This window comes from Nicotiana tabacum, chromosome 17 (assembly GCF_000715075.1).
Source record: "Nicotiana tabacum cultivar K326 chromosome 17, ASM71507v2, whole genome shotgun sequence".
Taxonomy (NCBI): domain Eukaryota; kingdom Viridiplantae; phylum Streptophyta; class Magnoliopsida; order Solanales; family Solanaceae; genus Nicotiana; species Nicotiana tabacum.
Window position 1 is genome coordinate 81,500,301 of NC_134096.1, and position 5,617 is coordinate 81,505,917.

A 5,617-nucleotide genomic window follows, 5' to 3' on the forward strand; every position below is an offset into this window, starting at 1 on the left:
TTTATTGTTCAATCGGAGACTCATATTGTGGTTGTAGAGCGTATAAGTCCGTAGTGACATGAGTCAGGTCAGGCTGAAATTGCGGGCCTTGGAAGGTGAATGTTGAAGGTTCAAAGCATGGCCTGGGCACAGTTGGTTGTGCCATGGTGAAGACCGTTGGTGCGGAGAACAACGTTGACGGTGTTCCGGAGAACGGTGCCTGGGGGCGGACCACAGAAGGCATACCGGTGAAGTTGGATGATATAGAAGGGTACCCAAATGGGACAAATGGATTTGTCATAGGGATGCTGGTGGTTCCAACTATCCATGGGACCAGCTCTGGGAACCCAAGAATTGCGCTTGGCGGTTCCCTATCGTTGGACCAGGCGTCCCACATTTCCAACATGCGGAGACGCATCATCTTATTTTCTCCGGCAGTTACCGACTCGGGTTGTGAAATAGCCAGCTCAGGGCTATCCTCAATGTTAATGATGCGGAGATTGCTTTCTGAAGCTATTGGAATTTTTCCTTTGGATCTTGTAAAATAGGGGTGAGAAACTAGATTACCGACAAAACCAACCAACTGAACAAGACCTACTGAATTGCACACACAACATCCTTGTCAGTTTTGAGACATTTAACAGATAAGGAATCACACATTGGGGATATAATGTACCTGAACAGTTAAACGTTTCTAAAATATTTCTGCAACAGCTGCGTGTTTCATCCCAACTTTCACTATCTTTTTTTCATTCTGTAGTTCTTTTCTTTCATTTCGACTCTCTTTTCTCTTTCGCTTTGTCATTCCTGGTTTTTCCTGTTATTGTCATTCCCGTTTTTTCTTTCATTTTTATCACACTTTTCTTCCCTTTTTTTCCTCTCTTTTTGTTGATTTTCACTTAGATTTATTAGGCTATGATCGCATCCGATGGGGATTGCCTACATAACATGATGTTACATGAATCCGACGATTACGTATTTCAGGGGAAGATCAGGAATAAAGTAAATAAACTAACTCTTTTTTCCTTTATTTTTTTCATATACAAAATAGACTACAAAAGCTCCTAACAAGGAAAATATTTTTGAATTTTGATTTTTTTGGGGGGGAATTTTTGAAAGAAAATTCTTTAAGAATAAAGAAAATATTTTTGGATTTTGATTTTTTATATATTGTTTTATGTTTTTTTTTGGATGAAAGACATCGGAAAAGAAGAAAAAACATTTTTGGATTTGATATTTTTTTTTTGAATTTTCTAAGGAAGGAATTAAGGAAAGGAAAAATACTTTTGAATTTTTTTTTTGAAAATTGGGGGCCGGAACCGATGAGGTTTGCCAACGTATCTCACATCTAGTGAGAATCAGACCCGCGTAGTTCGGCAAGATTAGGAATAAAGTAAATAAACTAACTCTTTTTTTTGGATTTTGAATTTTTTTTTTGTTTTTTATTTTCCGAAAGAAAGACTTATAAAAAAGAAAGAAAATATTTTTAGTTTTCGATTTTTTTTCTTTTGAGAATTTTTTAAAAGAGAATTTTTTTTATATATGTTTTTTGAATTTTGATTTTTTCGGAGAAAGACTTCTAAGAAAAAAATATTTTTGGATTTTGATTTGATTTTCTTTTCGAATGAAAGACTTATAAAAGAAAGAAAATACTTTTTTGTTTTTTAAATTTTTTTTTCTATTTGGAATTTTCTAATGAAAGACTTCTAAAGAAGGAATTAAAAGATAATATTTTTGAATTTTTAAAAATTGGGGCCAGAGCCGATGAGGTTTTCCTACGTATCTCACATCCAGTGAGAATCAGACCCGCGTAGTTCGTTCAATTTTGACACAACCTGAAAAATATGCTTTTGAAGAAATTGACTCATTTAGAAATGACTATCTTTTTTTTTCCAAAACTTTTGTGAGAGTTTCGGGAATTTTTCAAATACCGGGGTTTTCGTAAACGAGAAAATTTCTCTTTCCTACCTCACTCTTGATTTTTCTTTTGATTTTTTTTCCCTAGCCGATCAACATGCAAGTCGAAACAAATAAATGAACAAATAGCACGTGAGATGCATCAGGATGGTCTTTTATTTCGGGTACACCTATCCTAGACGAACCCAACCCTTGTGTTGAATCCCCAAAGTTAAATGCATGTGATGCAAATAAAGCAAACCTACTAGGGATATCCGGCATGAGGTTTGTTCTTCCAGGTTTAAAAATCCTAAAGGAGATGGTATCAAGACCTGGCTTACCTGGGCGGACAACCCGAGCCAAGGAGCATCAAGCATCACCAGTACTAGAACAACACTGGCTAGCTAACTGCTCTCCCGCCTAAACATGTGTGACTAAATCCTTCACCAGAAGCTGGTAGGTTAACTGGCTTTATCTCAAAACAGAAATTTTGTGATGCTGGTAGGCAAACACAACATAATTAACTATCAGAAGACTAAGAGGGGTACGAGAGAGGATATAATTTATATGTACATTTCAACAATATCAAAGTGGTAAAAAGTGGACAAGGAGCACATTAGGCCCAAATAAATCACAATATATACAAAAATTAATAAAGCCAAATAAAGTCAATGTACAAGCTCGAATTTTTGAGAAGTCCCCAGCAGAGTCGCCAGAGCTGTCACACCCCCTTTTTGCCCCACAAAATATATGTGTTATGTATTATTGTGGGTTAAAGAGTTTTTTCGATTAAAGTGACAATTTTGAAGTAGGGATTATTTTATTATTCAGAGTTGCCACTTGGAATTTGATTTTTGGATGTTCCAAGTCACCTTTTATTTGAATCCCTATTTAAAGGAAGATTTGACTCTTTTATTATTGGTCTGCGAAAACAAAGTCAGGATAAGGAATTCTGTTGATCGGGGAGAAGGTGTAAGGCATTCTCCGAGTTCCGTAGTTCTAGCACGGTCGCTTTATTGACTACAACTTGGCTTGAATTAATTTTGGATAAACTGTGATTTCTTGGTTCCCATATTTTATCTATCCGCTTTTAATTATTAAAATATGAAATTATCTTTAAAACGGATCACATGTGTGTAAATTCATTTTATTTAGTGCGCTAAAATCATGTCACGCGTACGTGTACATAATTAATCACGCTTTATTATTTATTAAGATTATTTTTGGCCAAAGTCGCGCCAACGTGTACCTTGATTTATTTTGAGAACCATAATTATTTCACGCGAACGTGTACATAATCACGATAATAAATTTAAAATGCGCCTAAAACACTCTAACGGTGTTCATTATTCATCCTAAACTTTGAGATTATTGTGAGGCGTGAGTTATGGAATTTATTATGGAGGAAGTATAGTAAATTAGTTATGGAAAAGTAAGAAGCTTTATGGCTCAAACAAAGTCCTCACTCAGTCCAAAATTATAGGCATCACAATTTTCATGTAGAAGAATTAGCCAAAATTCCAAACCCTTTAATGTTAGTTAATCCTTACGTTACCCAAATCATTATGTGGCCCATGCATTTAAGCCCAAAATTTTTTATTTCCATCTTTGATCCCTTAAAACCCAAATTTTGTGACCCAATTGCTGACCATACATATTGTAATTTAAACAAATATTATTATCTCTCAACCTTTAAAGATTCAGTAGTAGAACTAACAAAGCAATCAATATTTATCTAATTAAACCATTAAACTAAAGCAAATAAAATAAATTAATCAAAATAAGACAACGAGATAACAGAGGAAACACATAGAATATTTAACAGAAGAAACCTACCAAAAGGCAAATGTAATACGTACTTAAACAGTAAGAGAAAATGAACCTTTTTATTATTGGATATGTAACCTTTGTGTTACGTACAAAGAAGCCTTGAACCGGCGACGGAGCCTCGAACGGAAAAATTGTGACTTGCGATCTCGATTGACCTTGCAAAACCAGTGAATCAGTGGATGTTTTTTGCTGATTTTGGAGCCTTTTGGTGGCTGTTTTCGACCGGTTTTGAGTGAAATTTTGGTCATTTTTAGAGCTGATTTTGTGATTGTTTTCAGTTGGGTTTGAGGTCTTTTTTAGGGTGGATTTTGGGATGAAATAGTAGTGTTTTGGAGGTTGTTTGGCTGGAAATTTGGCTGGCCTTTTGCTCTCTCGAAAATTCCCTCAAAGTTCTCAAACTTTGTCTTCCTTTTTTTGAGTCTACTGAGAGATCCCTCTTTTTGTATGATAGCTTATTTTTTTTATATAAGTAAGAGAGAGTGGGAGTGTGAGTTGTTAAAGAGGATGAGTGGGAGTGTGAGTTATTAAAGAAGAAGAGCGGGAGTGTGAGTTGTGAAGAAATAATTGTGTTGGTAGTAATATGTGTGATATAATTTTTTTAAGTAATAACTATAAAATATAAAATAAAAGCTAAAATATATAGATTGGAACTTAAAATATATTTACATACTAAAAGTGGTGAAAAAATTCAAGTATGGTCAAAAATTAGGTGCTCACAACGGGGTGCCTAACCGGTGCTGATTTCAAGATTGGAAAACCCTCCTCGGTACCGAGTCGGTGTGAACCGGCCTCGAGATATATATTCTCGGTCACCGATAGTTTCCTCTCCAAGGTCAAGGAGGATTGCAACTAGGTTAATAAGCATGTGGTTGTCCCCATGCCCAAGGAAGCGATTACTACCTACATGGAGGGTGTTTTAAGTGTTTACACTTATCCCTTCACGCTAGGCCCCTTGGTTCCGGTCATCATTTCCTTCTGTAAGAGGTACGACGTGAACCTCGGTCAAATTCATCCTTCTTTCTGGAGAATAGTAATTCTCATTTGCTTCTTCGTAAGCAAAATCGAGGGGTGCCCCTTCACCATCGACCATCTCATGCGTTTGTATAGTCCCTAACTCTATCGAGAGAGATTAATCAAACTTGCCTGTTGGGCTAGTAAGGCCCCATTCTCGAGGATCAACGAGGATCGGAACCGAGGCTGGTTAGGCCAATTCGTCAGAGTGAATACCTCGGATTTAATCTCGGCCGAGTATATGCCACTTCTTGAGAAATGGAACATGACACGTTAGTATAACCTTGCTTTCAAGATTTCGTTTATCGCCTTTCCTTTTCCTCCCTTCTCATCGATGTTTTTGTGGTGGTGCAGCTGCTGTTCGGATGCCGGATGCAGTTCCTCGACTCAAGGAGTGGGTCGAGGGCATCGTGTCACAGAAACCATATTCCGAGCACGCATGGCTCAAACTTTCGAAGGGCCGGTGGGAGGCCCGTTCTCTCGGTGAGATTCCATTCTCGTCTGGACAACACTTAGGTTTCCTCCTATTGCTGAGCCCTTACTCATTTTCCTTTTCTTTGCAGGTCTTCCCAAGGATGTTGCAATGAGACCTCCATCTCCGAACTCGGAGAAGAAAAAACCGAAAAAGAGGCTGGTGCACAAATCCAAGGAAAGCACCAGCACCCTGGAGATCCCATCGGACTCACTCAATCGGCTGAGGGACTAGTCTGAAGAAGAAGAAGAAGCTTCCGAACTGGTGGCCCGCGTGCGAAGCAATATCGAACTGCCTCAAACTAGGGTGGCTGATGAAGAGGGAGTGGCCGATGCCTCCGAACCAGAGAGGGGCGAGGCCGTTTTGCCCCAAGCTGAGGAGGTCAACAAAGAGACCACGGTCGGTACTTCTCGGGAGAGGATAACGTCC